The sequence below is a fragment of the Poecilia reticulata genome, chromosome 5 (genome assembly GCF_904066995.2).
Source record: "Poecilia reticulata chromosome 5, P_reticulata-male-v2, whole genome shotgun sequence".
Classification (NCBI taxonomy): Eukaryota; Metazoa; Chordata; class Actinopteri; order Cyprinodontiformes; family Poeciliidae; genus Poecilia; species Poecilia reticulata.
In genome coordinates, this window is record NC_088834.1 from 33,569,215 (window position 1) to 33,591,525 (window position 22,311).

A 22,311-nucleotide genomic window follows, 5' to 3' on the forward strand; every position below is an offset into this window, starting at 1 on the left:
GTGTTTGATTTGATGTGTCTATGGCTTAGAGTCACAGACACATACTCTGCTTCATAGCATTACTTCTCATCTCTGACCAGCTCTTCAGGCAGACCAACAGCCAACTTTATCTCCATGCTCATTGATTGATGTGCCCTGTCTTGCCATGGTGAAACTCCAGATGGAGCAGTATGAGACGTGTGGACATGTCTGGAGGAACACTGTGTGGGGGACAAGTAGGCATATGATGAAGGAATGGGAGACATTTGAGGACACAGTTTTCTTCAGCGTTGGAATGTTTTCATGCGTGTTCCTGTTTGGAGAGGCCATTGACTGCTACCAGAGGCTGACAGGAAACCACATACTCCTTACAGGGGACTGATAGGAAGGGGTGAGAGGAGGAGAAGAAGGGGGGGGGATGCTTTAGCAATCCTTCAGGAAGGTAGATTATCCCACAAAATGCTGGCAGAGCTTGAGCCTTTGTGCATGTGCTGTATATGTGTGTGTGTATCAGTGTGCATGTGTGTAAAGAAGCAGCTTCTTCAACTCACTAAGCAGCAGCAAGTTTCTATGAATCTGAGGTAGACTCCACAAAGAGCCTCAGAACAAAAGGCCTGCAAGCTGAGAATGTGCAGCGTATAAACTTTAACTTTCAAACATATTACATAATAAAGACCAAAACAGTCACGCCTTGCTTGTCAATTACTAGCCTGTTGATTAAAAATCTGACAATTTCACTACCTCAGTTTTAACAGTTTGCACATGAAAGCTGGTACATGTGTACCAATGGATGCGGTCTTTTAAGACCCAGTAATATGCCTAATTTATGTCTTTGAGCTTTACATCATGTCATATTATTCTCTTATCAAAAACATATTTTGATTCTTTCATGCATGTTTGAGAAATCCTTTAATCTCCATGGCAACCATTTGGCAGTGCAATGCCTGGGATGGACCTAGCCCTACCTTCAAGCATGAAGTTCCTCCTTGGAGCTGCAGTTTCCAACCTTCTGCCTCACAGAGCAGCCCTCCCACACACAGCTTCTTCAGACTAGCCAGCAGCAATTAACAAACACATGGTAGAACTGCACGTCTGCTGAGCTCTTTATAGAAGTTATGTCTTCTCTGTGAAACGCTGGTAAAAATGTTGTTAAAGGGTTAATAGAGGAGTGATGTTGTGATGACTTCCTTAAGGTGAAGTTTCAGAAAAAGCCGGAGTTTCTTTTTTTTTATATATATATACATTTTATTTTAAGTTTTCAAAGTTTAGAACATACAGTTAAACATACAAACAAGGCCCAGATGCACAGGTCAAAGCATAAAACATTGCGGTTGACATGTGGTGTACACACACAGCACATATACATAGTCACATACAAGGGTACACATACACACACTAGAGGGTGACCGAGGAGAAGTTTTGAATCTTTGACTTAATGTAATGCCTGACCTGCAGATATTGGAAGAAGTGTGAATGGGGCAGATTGTATTTTTCTTTCAATAGGCTGAATGATGCAAACTTGTTGCCAATATACATGTCTTAATTGACACCAACCCCCTTTCCTTTCAGTCATGATGAGCTTTATCGTGTGCCACGATATCGTGGCACACGATATCGTGGCACACAGTTTTTTATCGTGGCAAAAAACTGTGGTTAAAACATAACGGCGTCTGTGCTGATGTATTTGGTAATGCAAGGAAACTTCTGATCTGATTTAGGATTCTTACTTCATGTTTTAAGACAAAGCTCAGGTTTCGGTCGGCTTCCTGCTTTTCAAGGCAGGCAAACAGCATAGCTGGTAGGGAGGAATTATTCACCAGTTTGGATTCCATCTTGACCCACAAAGGAGTATCAATCGCTGTGTTACCTGGGAACCCCTGCTGCCAGAACGTTAGTTCATCAATTCACTCTTTGACTAATTGATTGTATATCCGGAAATTTTACTAAAAGATGTAATCAAGCTGAGGAGGAAGGGGACAGATTTCACTGTGTCATATAAATATAATATCACATCATCAGCATCATGACCGTTTCAACACCACTGACTCGAAGGCCTTCAATATGCGGGTGCTCCCTTATCGCCACAGCCAAGTGGCTCCAGCGCAATAGCAAAAAGCGCTGGAGACAGCGGGCAGCCCTGCTGAACTGAGCGCTGCAGGTGGAATGGAGCTGATCGATCATTATTTGTCAGGATGGAACACATGGGTTCTTGATATATCAGTTTCACCCAGGAGATGAAAGTCTCGCCAAAACCGAAACTGAGCAATGATTCAAACATATACGGCCATTCGACCAGGTCAAAGGCTTTATGTGCATCAAGGGCCAGAATAGAGGCATTGGTATTTTTATGGTCGAGGTATACAGCTAAGCATTTGTTCAGTCTAGCGGCCAAGATTTTTGTGATTATCTTGCGATCAACATTTTGCAGTGCAATCGGCCGAAAGCTAGCTGGATCAGTTTTATCCCTCCCCTTTTTAAGAAAAAGAGAAATGTTAGCCTCGTAAAGAGTTTTGGGCAGTTTTCCATCCTTTTTTGAAGCAGACATCATTCTAAACGAGTGGTTCAAGAAAGTCACAAAATTTCTCATGAAAATCACATATATATATATATATATATATATATATATATATATATAATTATTTTTTTTTTTTTCAGCCGACAAGTTCTAGCTTCAGAGATTCAGCAGCTGAGAACGAGTCCAAAATCCGATATGAGATTCATCCGTGCTGCATGTTAATCTCTCTTTATAGATTCTCCCACTTCTTCCTCACATCGTTTCTTTAGGAAACTTTCAAAACAAAAACAGAAGATTTGGGATGTATCTTACTAGTGAAAGAATTACATATAAATAATAGTCTTTACCACCTGTGTAAACTTTGCTGGTGAATGCTATAACACATAAGTTTTATAATATGTGTTATATTGTTTCATTTCATTTCTAATATAGCCTCTTGTGTCAGATAATCTAAGCCAATGTTAGAGAATAATTAATTTTTTTTAGATTTACAGAATCTCAGTTAGCCTTCATAGCGGGGCTGAACTCGTATTCCACCAAGCACTGTAGCTAATATCTCGCCGGTGGACATAAATACAGTAAAGTAATATTGCAGTCACAAAATATACACAATAATATGTCCATCTTACTTGTGAAATGTTGTTTGTGGAGCCTCACATCAATAGTCCATGGATCTGAAAAACAATATCCCTCAGTGCTGAGGCATCTTCTGCTGTTTTGATTGAGCAAAGTAGGAGGGACGACCGCTCCAAGATGGCCACCGTATTTCCTGCGCCGGAGCAGCCAATGCGGGGTCTACTCCCTTCACTGGGCCAGGACCCCTCGACCTCGTTAGCTGCCCTGACTAAAGCCGAAAGAAAATACGAGGTAGAAATCTAAGTATTTTGAAAACAATTTTATTGAAACCACTGATATTGAAAGACCAACATTTTTGTAATATCTAATAAACAATTTGATCAGACTTGACCTACTTGAAGATTTTTTAATCTCGAAGAGGACAGGCAATAGCAACACGGACCAACGACATGAACCAACAGCATAGAGCTTCGGAGCGTGACGTCACTGCTCTAGTCGGAGGGGTATCAGCGCCATCTTTGGTGTCCATAAACAACAGTCTCGCAGTATAAAAACAACAGTCTCGCAGATTTTTTTAATCCAAGTAGGCCTGTCACAATAACAAATTTTGCTGGATGATTAATTGTCTAAAAAATTATTGCGATAAACGATAATATTGTTTCAAGACCTTTTGACACTGATTTAATGGAAATGACTAATAATGCATGTGATTTCCTGCCATCGATAGATACACTTTATTTTCAAAAGAACACATAACACTGATAAACTAAATCAGTTCCAGAGTTAATGGATTCTCAGTCTCCATTAACAAAAAATGTACTTGAATAAAAACTAAACAACATAAAGCCAAAGTGGAAATAAATACTGCATTCAACCAAAAGAGTGCAGATTATGAAGTCTGTATACTATATTGCCCTTCAGTAACCACTAGATTAAAATAAAGATGGGCACATCCGACTATCTAATATAATAGTTAATACTACACAATTTTTTACCCCTATTTTCCCCTTATTTTCTTAGATTGTTGGCCGATCTAAGATTGTCGCTGGTGATTTCGTAACCGATCATCCTGCAGTGTGATTTAGATCGTCGTGGCCGCTCCGATGTAAATCTGGGGTTTTCTCCGACTAGGAGCTTTAACGCTGAATGTGACAGGTAGCCAATCAGAAAGCGCGGATTCACCTCCGTGCTTTGAGGGGAAATTACGGAGGGGAATCCCAAACAGCTGACATGATGCAACCCGAAGTCCAGAGGACATTGGAGATGATATGTGGAAACAACTTTAATGTTTATTCACCATTTTGTGCAATGAATATAGAAATGACAAGGAGAGAAGTTGGAGCAAAATTGCTACTGCAGTTGATAAACCCGGTAAGTTTTCAGCTCATTAACGTGACATAAATAAGGACTTTACGCTGACTCTAGCCACGTGCATTGCAGGTAGATTCCAGTAAAGCATTGATTAATGCCTGATTTTAAAATTAGTTAACTGGACTTATAGCCATTATTTTGTGCCCATGTGGCTGGACACCACACAGCACGACGAACCCGATCGAACCATTATACCTAGGCAGGGGCGGATTTAGAAAAATATTTATGGGGTGGCAAGAGGGTGGCAGGGACTTTTTCCAGGGGTGGCAGCATATTATATATATATATATATATATATATATATATATATATATATATATATATATATATAGTTTTTAATATTTTGTATTAAAAACAATACAAAATATTGTTTTTAACTTGCATTGTTTCAAAATGAGCTTCATGTAGCACCAAGGCTTAAATACAATTTCTTAATGTAGTATAGTTAATTATTTTTACGTCTTTCATTCTCCTGCTAATTGATACTGATATGCATACCAATTGACATACATTGTGTCCAGAAAACCATTTTATCCCAATACAGGACAAGGAGAAATCTGACACAAAAATATTCGTAGCGCCATCATTTGTTATTGGATATACGACTTAAAATAAAGATTAGAAAACTGATGTTTGATAAATTCTCCACGATATAAATCTATAAACAGTTTAGTTTCTGTTAGTTCTGTCAAGATACAAGAAAGGGCAAATATCTACTTATATTGGTCAATTGTTTAATTTTTAATATGCTGTAGGAGCCGTAGTTTGACAACTGTTATAAATATCACCATGTTTTTAGAACACAGGGGATTAGCTCAGTTTTTGTCGCTGGTTTTAGGAATTGCAGCAGCTGCAGTGGCGCCACAATAAAGGTACAATAAAGCTGATAAACAGGTGAAGAACCAAACAGAACCACTTCTGACTGTTCGCAAAGCCAAACATCCAATAAAAGTTCCACCAAGCCACTACTAAGGCACTGGGGTCATGATTCTAGACACAGCAAAACAAGGTTCAATGTCCAAACTTATTGATTGTTCTTGGTGATTTATTTTCCTCTTTCACCAAACAATTACTGACATCAAACCTTCATTTGTTCTCATTCTACCACTCTGAAAAACCATCGGCCCCAAACCCAAATGCCTGCTGGTCCTTCTCCAGGCCCCTGGACTGATCTATGTGGACTGACCCACATTACTTCCTGTCTAAATTTAGAAAATAAATAAGAAAAATAATAAAACAAAAAAAATAAATAAAATCAACAATTATCAACCTACAAATAAACTCTGTAAATAATACAAAAAATAGAAATTTAGGAATAAAGTAACAAAATTCAAATGGATAATGAAATAAAGAAAAAATAGCTCCAACTTTTATTCTGCCTTTTCTCACTCTGTGTGTCGGCTTTGCGGACCCGTTGCCATGGCAACCGACAGACAACAGCTCAATGAGCACATAGAGCAGAGATTACCGATCAGAGGAATCAACACCAAAAAACAAACATTTCCCACACAAAAAAGTAGCAAAAACACCAAAACAGAACATCCAGTCTGTTACATTATGCTGTCAGGCTTAATGTCTATATTGTGATTATTAATAAGTTTTCGCCAGTGGTGGTTGATTAGCTGATTTAAACAGCTGCTCTACTGATGACGTGGTGGCGGGTTGACCTGTTTTAGTGCCAACGGAACCAAAACACACCGAACTGCGCAGCACATGTTAAGGTTATCAAAGTCAGTAGCAGGCTAACAACAGTTAGGCTAGTATAACTGACCCACTGCTCACTTGTTCAATGTTTTCTTTAAATTATAAGTTTTCCTCACCTGTGAAATCTGAAGCCCTTATTACCATTATCTATGGTTGAATTAACTACTAAACATTGCGTCCGTTGTTCTGATTCTTTGCGTGATTGTAGTATTTTCCTGACCACCAATATTCCTGACTCAATGGACAGCAATGGCGCATCATGTGTGACTTACAATAAATCACATAATGTCCAGTCCAGTAACATATACATCTATCAATGCTGCTGCCTCGCGCTCTGTCCTTCTCTCGCACTTCCCGCTACTTAGCAGTAGGTGTCAGGTTACATTGTGTTGCATTCAATGTTGTCGGGGAAAAAAGAGTTTCATGCGCTTAATGTCCAATTTTCCATAACTATTTATTGAATTCATTGTCGCTAGCTGGGGTGGCAACAGGGGTGGCAAGGCTCTCGTTTGGGGTGGCAACTGCCACCCCTGCCACCCCACTAGGTCAACAGTGCCATTTCATTTTCTTAAGGCAACAGGCCTCTATGGCTTACCTTCTAGTGAGGTCAGATCATGGTGGCGAGAATGTGCAAGTGGCACTGGTGAAGAACCTCCTACAGGGCATTGAACGTCAGAGTCATATCACTGGGGAATCCATCCGTAATCAGAGAATAGAGCGTCTTTGGAGGAATGTGTTTTTACATGTTCTTGAACCATTTTACAGCATGTTTTATAATCTTGAAGATTCAGCCCTCTTGGATCCCAGCGACGATGTGCACAAACTTTCTCTTCACATAGTTTTTCGTCCTGAGATTCAAAGCCAACTAGAACAATTCAGGAAAGCATGGAACCACCATTTGTTGCGTACAGAAAACAACAAAACACCAACACAAATCTGGACTGAACGGATGTTGGCAAACATGAGTGCCAACAGCACAGCAACTAACAACGTGTTTGGTGAAATTTCCAACGCACCAGAGACTCTTGAAAAACTTCTGCAGCAGCATGGCCTTTGGCCACCACCAAACACTGATGCTGAGCAGGTCCCTACTGTAATTGTAGAAGCACCTCAAACCAGGTTCAGCCAGCAGTAACCTCAATCAGTTAATCAATCATATTTCTGATCTGAACCAGGCATGTTGTGCAGAAATTGTAAATGCTTTATTGATTTAAAAACATGCCACTATGTTTGAGAAGGAGTGACAAACATCAAGAACATTTGATCAAATACATTGTTCTTAAGATACAAATACTACAAATAAAACTCGGAATTAACGCGAGTAGGTAACCTTACAGATGTAATTATAAAATGTTAAGGTGTTTAAAGACATGACAAATTAAATATAGATTCTGAAGAAAAAATAAAAATTCTACATTTGAAAATGTTCATGTATAAATGACTAGTGTCTCCAACCCCAATTTCCCCCATTTTCAAATGCATCTTTTGGACCTTTGAGCTTTAGAATTTGATTTTGTTTTTAATCCAAATGAGCAGTGTTCATTGCATCAACTATAGCAACCATTACAAAAGATTAAACTACAATGCCCATTTACACAGCAAAAAAATTAAAATCTTACCAAAGATATTCCAGTGCAAAAATCTTTCTACACTTCAAAAAAGACACAAGTAAGATATGAGAAACTTTTCATGAAGATATAAGCTTGTTTTAAGTTACTTTTTCCTTAAAGGACTTATTACATTGGCAGATTGTTTCACTTAGAGCAAGGGAAAGATGTCCAGTTAGAAGTGAAATTAATATGCCAATGTAAGTACTACTTTTTTATTAATACTAAATTATTGACTTAAAACAAGCTCATATCTTGATGAAAAGTTACATGTAAGTTAGTTTAATCTTAAGTATACTAAGATATTTGCACTGGAAAGTACTCCAAAAATACTGGATAAGACCTTTTGTTTTTGCAGTTTGGTCAAGCATATACCTTTAAATTTGTGAAACCAAAAAGTGGTTAAAAGAGACATAGTCTTTGCAACAAAAAAAATGCAAATATTATATTTACATTTCAATATTTTCCAAGTTTGGCCATTACTTTACTTTTACTATAACTTGTTTTAAAACATTTCACTTTTCAAAATATTCCAACTCTTTTTAAAAAACTGCTTATTACACTTATTGGCTGATTATGCAACACCAAAGGTAGGTGCCTGCAGCACCTTCTTTCATGTACTTTGTGAAAGACTCATAGTCTGAGTGTACAGGAAGGCGGAGTACTATTTGGAAGGCGGAGGAGAGTATTTGCTTCTGGGAAGACTTTGTTAGCCTCATGGAGTAATTCAATTTGTGGATGATGGGGAAAGCCCAGTGAAGGCACCGTGGATGGTCCGGAAGCGAACTCGAGTATCATTTCAAGGGTAACGGGACTGCATTCTCCTTCTGAAAGACAAAATGTTGAAATTATGACCTTTGATATAAGGTATCCAGTGTGTACTTTTAAAGACATGGAAGAAAATGTGTTAAATGTCTGTCCATGTTCCTCCTCAATCTTGTTATCTTGGTGATGACAATTCGTTTCTTGTTAGTAAATATAAATCAAACATTTTGAAGACGAACCATGACTGAGCACAATCATTGTAAATAGTATGTAAAAGTATGAATTTATGCAACAAATTACCCAGTATATTTTCACTGATAAAAGACAGACAATTTCTATGGCAGCTTAAGAAAAAAACGTTCCAGGAAAGAGACATTTCTAGCAATTTAACTGTTTTGGTCCTGTCATTAGTCATTTAAAAAGCCTGCTTCTATACTCAAACTATGATTGCTTCTTTTTGGACAGTGGTGAGAAATTGGTCACAAAATCTAATTGATACACCTTGTGCTTACAGTATCACAACAAATATACCTTCAATATCCACCAACCAGTCTCATAATGAACAAAGACTGCGATGGACTGGCTACCTGTCCAGGGTGTACCCCGCCTCTCCCCCGTTGCTGGTGCGAGATGGGCACAAATCAAAACCCCCCAGTCATTACCAGGTCTCCACATACTAATAAAGATTTCAGACCCAACTGGTCAAATCACATAGAAGAATCTAACTTCTACAATGCTAGACCCCCACGCCAAGAGTCTCGAGACTCTAATGTAAGTGATTTTATTAGATATTTTGCTCGTCGTGAAATAGTAACAACAGGGCTTCTCCAGTTCAATGACAAGCCTCAAAACTTCAGAGCTTGGAAATGCTCCTTTGAAAATGCCATAAGGGGTTTGGATCTAACAGCAAGTGAGGAGATGGACTTGATGTTAAAATGGCTCGGAAAAGAATCAAGTGAGCAGGTGGAGCAAATTAGGGCTATACACATCAATAACCCAGTCAATGGCCTCAATATGATCTGGAGCAGACTTGAACAATGTTATGGTTCGGCTGAAGTGATTGAAGATGCACTTTTTAAAAGAATTGATGCATTTCCAAAAATCACTCTTTTCTGGATAGGAGTAAATCCTATTGTCCAAAAACTTCCTTTCTACTTTCAGGAAAAATGGATAACAGTAGGAACTAAGTACAAACGCACAAGAGGTGTGCCGTTTCCACCATTTAATGTGTTCGTGAACTTTGTCATACAAGAAGCGGATGCTAAAAATGATCCCAGCTTTAACTTCGTGTCATTGCTTGATGTTTCCAAATCAGACAAGCCACCTTGGAGAACAAACAGACAAAAAGAGATTTCAGTGCACAAAACTGATGTCGTCTCTCACTCAAATGCAGATAAGCATAGATCTGAGAACAAAGCTGTGGATAGTGACAGGATTTGCCCCATTCACAAAAAACCTCACTCTCTCTCAAAATGCAGGACATTTCATATAAAAACACTGGACGATAGGAACATGTTCTTAAAGGAGAACAATTTTTGCTTCAAATGCTGTGCCTCATCTTCACACTTCGCAAAGGACTGTAAAGCCAAGGTACAGTGTTCTGAGTGCAACAATGAGAAACACTGCACTGCTCTCCACCCAGGGCTAAGAGAAACTGAACCTGCAGTAGAGCATGGCGGGGAGCCTGACTCCACAGAACTAGAAGAGATAACTTCCAACTGCACGCAGGTTTGTGGCATGAATAAAGCAAGAAGATCATGCTCTAAAATCTGTCTTGTTAAAGTGTATCCAGCAGGCAACCCACAACAAGCAGTAAGGCTCTATGCTATCCATGACGAACAAAGTAACAGATCTTTAGTACATCCTAAATTCTTTGAAGCATTTAATGACTGTGGACCCAGTTCCCCTTACTCACTTAGGACATGTGCTGGAACTAAAAGTACAATTGGAAGGAGAGCTACAGGTTATGTAGTGGAAGCCTTGGATGGCTCAGTCCACATTCCACTGCCTACTCTTATTGAATGCAAAGGCATCCCAAATGACAGAGATGAGATACCCACACCCAGTGCAGCTATGCATCACAGACATCTGAAGTCAGTAGCTCACCTCATCCCTGAACTGGACTCTAAAACCCCTATCTTAATTCTCTCCTTGGACGGGACATTATTAGAGTTCACAAAGTCCGTAAACAGATAAGTGGACCAAACAACGCACCCTATGCACAAAAATTGGACCTTGGATGGGTCGTAGTAGGAAACGTGTGTGTTGGTGATGTCCACAAAACCCTTGCAGTAAAGACTCTGTTTACAAATGCCACTGAAAAGGGTCGTTCTACAATGTTTGAACCGTGCCCCAATGTTTTCAATATAAAAGAGACATTGTGAGATTCAAGTCCCATTCAACTTCAGCACCCAGTTTGCGGACAGCGCTTGTGAACCAGACCACTTAGGATGTAATGTGTTCAAACAAACCAGGCATGACAATTATATCTCACCTTCCATTCAAGACAAAGTCTTCTTAAAGATAATGAAAGAAGGACTAACAAAAGACAATGACAACAGCTGGACAGCACCTTTACCTTTCAAACTGCCAGTCCAAAAGTTTCTTAACAACAGACCGCAGGCCCTGAAGCGACTGATGTCACTCGTTTGTAATTTTGAAAAAAATGAAGAAATGAAGGAACACTTTGTGACTTTTATGGACAAAGTATTCAAAAACAAACATGCAGAAATTGCCCCTCCACTAAAAGATGGAGAGGAATGCTGGTATCTTGCCACTATTCGCTATTTACCACCCCCGTAAACCCAAACAGATCAGGGTCGTCTTTGACAGCAGTGCCAAATACGTGAATGTATCACTGAATGATGTGTTGTTAACAGGACCTGATCTTAACAACTCTCTGCTAGGTGTTTTAATGCGCTTCAGAAAAGAAGCTGTAGCCTTTACAGCAGACATTGAACAGATGTTTTACTGTTTCAACATTCATGAGCAAGACAGGAACTACTTGCGCTTTCTGTAGTTCCGCGACAATGACATTTCCAAAGTTATTGCGGATGTTGTCCATGTCTTTGGAAATAGCCCATCACCAGCAGTGGCAATATATGGCTTGCATCAGTCCGTTCTACACAGCGATTCGGACAGTGATCCAGAGGTGATACAGTTTGTCACACAGGACTTCTATGTCGACGACGGACTCAAATCTCTTGCCACCATTGAAATGGCTGTGTCCCTACTCCAAAGAACCCGTGACACACTTGCAATGTCAAATCTCAGACTGCATAAAATAGCAGCCAACAGAAAGGGAGTGTTAGAGACATTCCCTACACCAGATCATGCTAAAGATCTAAAAAACCTGGATTTTGAAGCCGATTCAGTCCCCATGCAACGCACACTGGGCCTCCTTTGGGACCTAGATAGAGACTGCTTCATCTTTCAAATACCAGATGAGAAAAAGCCCTTCACAAGAAGAGGTGTGTTATCAACAATTAACACCCTTTATGATCCATTAGGTTTTGTAGCGCCAATCACTATACAGGGAAAGTCTATTCTACATGAACTCACAGTTAAAAATGGAGACTGGGATGCTCCATTACCTCCAGAAAAGGAAGAGTCCTGGACTCTCTGAAAGGACTCGGTTAAACAACTATCTAACCTGATTATTCCCAGAACATACACAGACATTTCTCCCTTAACAGCCACAAAAAAAGAGTTGTGCGTTTTTTCGGACGCCTCTACTAAAGCAAAGCAGCAGTGGCTTATCTAACAGTGACAGATGCAGAGAAAAACTGTGAAGTAGGGTTTATTATGGGCAAGGTGAAGCTTGTACCACGCCCAGATCACATCATACCAAGACTAGAGCTTAGCGCTGCAGTATTGGCAGTACAGCTTGCAGATCTAATCACAGATGAACTTGACCTCGAACTAGACTGCACTACATTCTACACAGACAGTAAAATAGTCTTAGGTTATATCTACAATGAAACTAGGAGATTTTATGTCTATGTCAGTAACCGTATAACTAGGATCCACAAATCTTATCAACCAAGCCAGTGGTATTATGTAGCTATAGTCAGAACCCAGCGGATCACGCCACCCGTTCTGTTCCTACATACCAGTTGCCCTTTTGTAGCTGGTTCACTGGCCCCAGCTTCATACTCCAACTTCAAGAGTTCCCAAATGACTCCTACGATCTTGTGGACCCTAACATGGACTCAGATGTTAGACCTCATGTAACTACTCTCCAAACACAGGGCTTAAAGTAAAAAAAAATTCTGAGCCTGAAACTTATAGTTATGATAGAAATTTACTATAGCGTTGCTATTGCCACAGTGTAATAAAAAGTGTCTTTGAATAGTCCAAACAATTACTTCTAACAATACAATTAAGAAGCTAAACACTCAAACTTAAATAAGACTTCAGGACATTTCAACTCAAAACAAAATGTAAAATGTCTGAGCCCTAAAGGTTTGACTTACAGGCAAAAATCCCTCAACATTAAATAAGAGTCCTTTCAGTCAATGTTTTAGCAAGTAATTTAGAACATGCAACATTACCAACTAGATCAGTGTTTCTCAACTTTTTTGGGCCAGCGCCCCCCCACAGCCTTTATCCAGGTCCCTCACCGCCCCCACCAAAGAATTTGTAGGCTACTTTCCACTGACTATTATTTTAGCATTAATATTACTATCACTATTGTAGATGTTTTGATTTTTATGCTCTTTTCTGTAGGGCTGCACAGTGGCGCAGTTGGTAGAGCTGTTGCCTTGCAGAAAGAAGGTTCTGGGTTTGATTCCGGCACTGGTCTTTCTGCATGGAGTCTCCATGTTCTCCCTGTGCATGCGTGGATTTTCTCCGGTTTCCTCCCACAGTCCAAAAACATGACTGTCAGGTTAATTGGTCTGTCTAAATTGCCCCTAGGTGTGAGTGTGTGTGCATGGTCTTCAGTGTTTCTGTCGTTTTCTGGTGGTGCAGCTCTGTGCTGCCTTCAGGAGAATGGGACATCAGAGTATCATCCATAAAATTTCACCCACATGGCATTTATTGTGTAAACCAGAGCTTTCAGTGGAAAAACAAAAGTTTCAGGTCCTTTTAATGCCATACAAATATGAAACAGAAACATGGATTATATATTTATATAGACCTGTCTATTGATTATAGATTAATAGTTTTACTGGACAGAAATTACAGAGAACAAATCTGGTTCTTAATCAAATCCTAATGAGTAAAATTGAAAGTGTCATGGAGTCATCAGCCTTATGACATTAACACCAGTGGTGGGAAGTAACGCAGTGCTTGTACTTCGTTACTGTACTTAAGTACAATTTTCGTGTATCTGTACTTTACTTAAGTAGATTTAATAATGGGGACTTTCTACTTTTACTCCACTATATTTTACAGTAAGTATCTGTACTTTCTACTTCACTACATTTCTACAAAACTGTCGCGTTACTCGTTACATCCAAGTCGCATTGAGCTTTTTTTCAGTCAAAATGTGAAGTTCGGGGACTTAAGGTGGCGCCGTAAAATCCAAGCAGTAACGTGACTTACGTGTCTGTTGTCACCCATCGTCTCCACTTTTACTCGCAAGCAGAGCTCCAGACATGCGCAGTGGTTTCCTCTGAGTGGGAGAAGATGTCTGTCTAATCGTCAGTAATATAATAGCTGCATAAATCATAAGATATGGCGACATGTAAAATCAGCAGCGCTTCGCTTTCACAGACGGTGGGGACTTTGTCCACCTTTTCCTTCACTTGGAAGGAAAGCTTAAAGAAAGGTAAGATCTGTGGACGTGATGCTAGCAAAGCTAGCTGTACAGAGACACATGTTGCATCCGCAATGAAAAAACGTTGTCACTCTTGCACTGAATTGTGTGTTGACTGAGGTGTCGCAGATATGGAACAACGCTGTGATCAAAGTCTGCATTGATATGACATTCAGGAACGATCCGATTCTTCTGGATGGATCTTTACCAAGTCCTAAAGGACTGAAGCCTCACTGGGAGCCGTTCTTTGTTCTTGTGTACACTGCAGTAGCTATATACATGTGTGTGTATATACACACATACACACATTTATTTAATTGCGGAATAAGTAAAGTTGAATGTATGAACGCAGAGCATACTCATTGCTCATTGATTGATTTCGTCACCTGTCATTGTGGCAAACATCGCAGCAGGAGGGAGGATGAGAACAGTCACTGTGGTCCTTCTGCTTGGTTACTTCTTGCTTTTTGCGCCATTGGACAGTGTTCATAGTTTGAACGTTGTTTACCGTTAATTGCTATGTTTCATGGTTTAATGATGGATACAGTTGTGGTTTCTGACATGGACAATATGGGCAACCGCCCTGAGTGTTATTTTTATAGGGATGGCAGGAGACCTCTGCAGATTGTAGGACAGCGATGAAAGCAAAACAGAATGAAATGAGTTTTAAATGATACTGGTCAGCTCTAAGTATTTAATATCTAGGTGTTTTATGGGAATGTGGATCTTTCAGATCAATCTGTGAACCAATTTTGATAGGTAAACTTAATTTTATTGTCATTTAGCACAGGGCACTGGTCTTGGTCTCAGGTTTGGTGGTCTTGACTACAACTCTGCTACATGGCTCCTTGGTTGCATGTCCTCCAACCCACACCTTTTTTCCATCCCCTTTCAGTTGGATTTGTTTCTAAATAAATGTCACTAATGAAGCTCGTGTTATGTTAGGACAAGAGACAAAAGATATTTCCATCCCTGAAATTATGATTCATAGAATCACATATCTAAGTCTAAACTGTTACAGAGAATAAACACAATAAGAACATGTTTAATCTGTGGCATTGTTTATTAAAATGGCACATTTCCTATGTATTAAAATTTGGTTCACTTAATGATATTAGTGATTAGGTTATGTATTCAGCAAGTACTTTTACTTTTAATACTTAAGTATTTTTAAAAGCCAGTACTTTTTTACTTTTACTTAAATAAAATGTTAATGTGGTACTTTTACTTTTATGTAAGTACATTTTTGACTGTTGTTGAGAAAAATTATTATTTTGAGTGTTTAACACAGTTTAAACATTTTAGAACGAATTTCTTAAGTTTGAACAGGTTTGTGTTAGTGATTTAAAACCCGAAGAACTATTGCTGGGTTAAGTAATTAAAGTACAAAGGAGAATAGAGGATCTGCAAGAGAATTTCGGCTCAGACCCCTGGGGTCTTATCATTAAAGACAGGAGGTCATAAATTAACATATGCAGGAAGGTGGAGGACAGTATCACTTGAATTACTCTGAGAAAGGGAACTTTGGTCGGTTCATGTAACCAGGATGAGAAGTCTTCCAAAACTAACATCTGACATGGTGCAAAAACTGAATATAACATAAAATGTTTTAAATCACTAACATTTAATTTGTAAGACATTTTTCTTAGTTATTAATAACATGTTTTGACTAAAAATTCTATTATCTTGTTTTAGAATTAATTTAGTTAATGATGAATGTATTTGAAATTGTATTATTTCTGACTATATTAGAATCACATGAAAATGTTTTGTTTAGTATTAGAAAATACTTAGGTTTATGGTGAATGAATGTCTTAATTCTTATTTGTTTCTAATTCCTAATTAGAAACAGGAATTGTACTTCATTATTTTCTGTTTATTATCTATTGCTTTTGGTTTGATATCAGGACTAAACTTTGGAGATGCTGAGTGCAGAAGAACAAATTGGGTTTTTGGAGAACTTTTCATTGAATTAAAATACAGTATTAAAGGTTTGTTCCTGGCAGAGCAGAAGAGAAACCAGAATTTCACAGCTACCTGTGAGGTTTCTGCATCTGTTTCTCTTGGCCCAGATGGCTGTAGAGCCACAGGAGGCCGGATAGTGTTAAGAAAATACATTTAAAATAAGTTAGTTTTAGAATTTATCATGACTTGATTGAAATACCATAATTATAGTTTTAAAATTATAACATATTCTGACCTATTGATATATTTTACTGTAGTTAAAGCAGATTGTTTGCCAAGATCTTGTGATCTGCTCTTTGTCTGTCTGGAAACAATCAGTAGGAAGTTCTAGCTTTTCACACTGATCTGTGAAAGCCATAAACCACCATGAATTCGGAGAGTCTGCTTCTACCTTATTTAACAAAAGGTGTTTGATCTTGCGAACAAATTGCGGGACTTTTTCTAAATTAAAAAGGGCCAGAGATGTCTTCCAATTGGTCAAGTAGAGATACGCCTTATTTGAATACATTAAAGAGGTAAACACACCTACAGGTATAAAAGTTTGTGCACAAGGGAAACAATTCAGAAAAAAGCTGATTTATTTTACTTCTGCACCAGCTCTTTCTCCAAGGACGTCCTTGATATTTCTTTGTCTTCTTGTCTCAGGTAACAATGTTTGTATCTGTGTTTCTTCAGTTTCACTGTCTTATATTTTCTTCTGATTGGATTAAATTCTGTAATTCTGTGACGTCAACACGCATTGTTGTGTTTTTGTCCCCGCACGTGGCCACGCGAGAGAACCCGGGATCAAAAGGAAGTATCAGAGCCAGAGTTTTGCTAAATTTACCAGTAATATAAAAATTCTTCCTTAACATTTGGGGGCTCGTACCGGTTCCGAAGTTTCGGACGTGCGCCCAGGGGCGCAACTACATATTTGTGAGGTGGATGCGAAAACATCATCGGCGTCCCCCCCTCCAAGTTTCTCAGGTTTCCTCCCTTAGTCACGCACTTGGAACATACATTGTCACATATTATATCAGGTGAAATTTTCAATCATAAGCAAATAAGAAGTTTATTAGAGTACAAATATTTAACGCAATTTAACAGCAAGGGCACTCAGTGCTCAACATTTCGTGTTTTGGAAATATGAAATCTTAACAGCTTGCACTCCTTGTCAGAGTTTTAACATTTATGGAATTTAAATTGTTACATTCCGTGACTTTGCACTTGCCCATTTGTCAATTATAGCATCAAATGAAATAGACTGTACCACATCGTTTTCGATAGAGATCACTGCTAACTGGGACAAGCGATCATTGCTCATATTTGAACGGAGGTATGTTTTGATGAGCTTCAGCTTGCTAAATGATCTCTCTGCAGATGCAACTGTGAGAGGCATGGTTAAAAATATTCTAAGGGCTACTGTCAAATTTGGGAATACCAAATCAAGGTTTTCTTGAATGAGGAAATGTAACTTTTCTAGAGCCTTGTAACCTTCAGTAGACGACTTGCTGGGTATATTTCTTGAATGATATCTCTGGAAACATCACAGGTAGTCAGGGCATATGTGGTCACTGATTCCTCCAGCTCAGCTTTTGTCATGTGCTCCATTTTAGTGATGACTTTAAATTTCTCAGACACAAGTTGAAAATTCAAAAACCATTCAGACAGCTCTTGCAGGAGTGTGTCAACAATAACATTGAAAACCATGCACCTGAAGTGCCTTGTGGGTTCCTTTTCATGATGACCAGGGCATGAATTGTCATCTGGGAACTTCTTTTGCTTCCTAAGTCGTTTCTCTTTGAACCCAGGAGAAGCATCCATTTCAATGGCTATCTTGCCTGCAATGTTGAGTGACTTCTGAAAGCCCTCTTCTCTATATTTGAGCAAAAACTCTTTTAGAGACTTGATTAGCCTAATGGCGGTGTCCATTGACACATCTGCTGCTTGTAGTGCCTTGCTTGCAAAGCTGATCTCACATAATAAGTCATACCAAACTATGAGGCACACAACGAACTCCATACTAACAATCTCATTAGATAGTGACTTTGCCTCTGAGACAATTTTGCTGTCTCCTGCCACTTCTTCAAGCTTTTGCAGTGCATCTAAAATTCCCCCCATCTGGAAACGTATAGCTTTGACAGAGTCTAGCTTTGCTTCCCACCGGCAGTCACTAAGTCATGTGGTCAAAAAAGCATTATATATTAGTTGTAAAAATTACAGATCTTAATACCGTTTTTAAAAATGTTTAAAAATTAGTGCTTGAGATGGACTAGTTGCTCCCTCACTTCCACCTGCATTAGACCTGATTCTTCCTCTTTCATCATCTTCTCTTCTTTCTCTCCACCATCACAGCTGAATGACATAAATCTTGTGTTAAATAGGCTTAAAAAATACAGCAGTCAAACCACAATATAAATGAAACTTTAATTTAAATCATCTCCTTGTTGGATAACAGTTACTGATTGGACATTGCATCTAATCTGACTTATCAGATACATCACATCACCACTGTAGTAGTATTGAATAAGACATTTAAACTTAAGTGTCCCCCTGCCAAAAAGGTTGGTAAAATAGGTAACCAACCTTTTTGAGTCTAAGGGCTAAAGTGACTCTAAGGAATTTGTCTGATACACACATGAACTTGAACAACTCATCTTTAATTAAAGAATCCATAATGCATATGAGTGAAAAAATTACGCCCTGGAGAGCTAAGTGTTGGACCATAGCTGGGCACTGCCACAACAGCTTTAGCTTTCCCGTGTTAATATTTCCTGAGTTTTATTTAGGTCATTCTTACACTAGTGTGCGGTTATGTGTCTGTGACAGGTTTATGTATCAGATATTCATAGAAATACGAAACAAATCACGTCCCTTAATGGTTTAATAGGGGAGGCAACTTTTAACAGCCAAATATGGGACGATTCTGTATTAGGCTAGCTTTAGCTAACCTGATTATTTACCACCCTCCTGTCCTGCTAATACACTGACGGTACTTACCTACTATCTTTCAACCACATTGAAAGGCTTTTTTTCATCCCGCCAACATCTTTATCCTTCTCACTTTTCCGTTTTCTGTTTTGCGCCCCGGACAGCTTTTTTTTCTGCCGCTCCATTTTGTCAAGTGCACTACGAGTGGAAATCTAAAATAAAAAAATTCAAAAGGCGCGCCTGCGTTCTCTTAGGGGCAAGTGCACAGCCACCTGTATGGGAAGGAAGAGCGACGTGAAGGAGCTGAGGGGCGCCTAATCAGTGCGGTTTCCCTGTTAATGATCATTTCATTCTGTTAAATATAGAAAATGCCAACAAGAAAAAAACTTTTTTCGAGACGGGGTTTTGGCGCCCCCTCTAGTGCTGCGCCCCTATGCGTTGCATACCCTGCATACCCACTTTTTGCGCCACTGCGTGCGCCTGTGGGGACTTTTTAATTCGTCTGGGTCTGACGCTGCGGTCTGGTAAGACTGTGTTAAGTTTGCGGGCGGCGCCGCTTCGTTTGACACTTCCGACTTCCCTTTGCTGTGCGACGCCGCAGAATTATGGAATTCTCTGCAATGTCATAGAAAATTCCCCCCAAAAAGAGCAAACATAGTTTAATGTTAATGAATGAATACACACTACAGGGGGCTGGTGGCGGGCCCAAACAGGGAAACGGCGCAGTCTCTGTCTCAAGCTAGGCTTTAATTTGTGGCCTGCAGGAACGTTACTGTGCCTGTAAACTAACAAATTTAATTGGATTTAATTTTGTGTGTTCTAGTTGTAGACTTGGCTTGATTCGGCCAGGGAATTGCTCGTTCCTGAAGGACTGATAATTTTGAGGGTTAAATTGGCCGAGTCTGTCGCTTTATGCGATTTAAGAGACTTTTGATAAATTATTATTTGGCCGGGTTTTGATGTCACCTTCTTCGCTGGCTCTTCGTAAATTATGTAGCTGGGCGGATTGATGGAAGAACATATTGAAATTGAGTTTTGACCCGACTCTGAAAATTGAAATTGTTGAAAATGTAAGTTGTTGGGAATTTCTTGCTTTGCAGTAGAACTATATTTTAGCCGGCTCCAAAATGTGTTCCTCTTTTCTTCGTTTTTCCTGTTACCTGAGCCTGTCTCTCTTGTTCTCTGTTTTTCTCTGTATCTGTGCTGTTTGTATGTAAGGAGCTCTGTGTGTCTGTGGCGCTGTGTGAGCGAATCAGTGTGAGTGGGACGCTGCGTTTGAAAACTGCTGTTTGTGTGAATTTGAATTCGTGTTTTGCGCTGCGGATCTGTGTTAAGTTAAATATGGATATTGATTTGTTAAATGATAAGATTCTGAGTTTCTGTTCAGGTCCGTGGAAATCTTTGAATGAACAGATCACAGGTTTACTTAGCGTTTTGGAACAATTGGGGTGGAACACAGTTAAAGTGACGGCAGACGATTTGAAACGGGAAGTATTACAACAGCATAAACTTTTAAATACCGAAATGCCTTTGGGCCTAATTTTAAGTCAGGCTTTGAAACGGGCAGTCGCGGATGAGACTGCAGCCCGGTCAGACCTTCGTGAAGCTGGTTTATTCACTAAGGGTGCCGCTTTTAAAAACCTGGAGAAGGCAGAGCAGATCAGGCACGAATGGGCTCGTTGCTTGGTTTTTTGGCAAGGAACAGTTCATCTCCATAAACAGAGCTCAGATGTAGGGATTCTTTTCCCCCTCTTGGCTCCTTTGTTTATTCCAAAATTTACTTGGGACCTTACTAATAGTCCCAGACTCTATTTGGACAGGGGTATTGAAATCTGGATTAAACATACGGGATTACATCCGGCTAATCATTCAGAGCAGAGGGAACAATTTCGTCGGGCCATCCTAGCTGGTGTCCCTTCTTCTGTAGCTGAAAAGATGACCCAAAATCGGGAGCTGATAGGTTGTGATCATGCTGAGTGGGAGAAACATCTGTTACATCATTTGCATATGTTTCAGGATGCGGAGAGGACTGAGGTTGATGAGCTGGAGCGGTTAAAGAAACAATTGCTTAAGCTTCAGATAAAGGAGGCTAGATACAAAGTGATGAAACATGAAAAACAAATGCAGGTGGGAGTTGATGCATTATCAGAAAATTTTCCACCTGTTTTGGGTCGGGTTCCTGCTCCAGCAACACATTCTGGCCCTCGCATGTCTGCAGCTGCATCTTGGCAGAATTTAGCTCCAGGCTGGCGTGGCAAAAGGAAAAGGGCACCCGGTTTCTCAGGTGTGAGGGGAAGGGTCAACAAGGTGTGAACTGCAGGGACATGTGTTTTTATTGTGGTGAACAGGCCACTGGGTTCGACAATGCCCACACAAGCTTCATATTCCTGTTGGAGGCAGTACGGCTGACATATAACTGCCAAGAGAAGCACCAGATCCTGCGTCGGTCCCATGATGTGATGCACAGTGCAAACAAGCTGGACGATATTGACACACGCAGGACCTTTTGATCTGAGATCACTGCCAGATCTCCTGATCGACGTGAAGAATGATGGACATTTGTTGCCATTTTGTGGTGGTTGCAGGAGTGGCACACTCCATACTGAACACTGACCTCTCTGACTGAATAAAATCAGTGGTTCTTTTCTCTGCAGTACGCTGGACTCTGCCTGTCGCCACATTTTTGCACACGCTTGTGCATGATTTTACACATGGACATTTTCTGCTGCAGTTATCAGTGGAGCACCTGGCTGACAGCTGGACACGAATGAACACACCAAGCTTTGGTCCTGCTTCTCACTTTGGAAACCCTAGATCCGAACACTTGTGTTCTCTGGGCTGATTTTTGACCTTTTCCCATGCCACCCTGTTTTAATGATTTAATTGGACAGAATGGTTCCAGGAGTAGTTTGATGTAACTTTAGTAGGTAGTGCCTGGAACATGTTTTTGCATTTTTGTGGCTAAATAACTGTTGCTGGTGCATGAGTTTGACTCAAAAGCATGCTTGAAGTGGCAGTGCCATATGATTTTTTGGCTCTGCACTCTGGCTCATGGTTTTCGCTATTGGGATGTGTAATTTCATGCCCTGTTGATTCTAGACTGACGTATATCCTGCCTCCTTTTCTTCTCCATCCATGAAACAATACATACAGTGTTC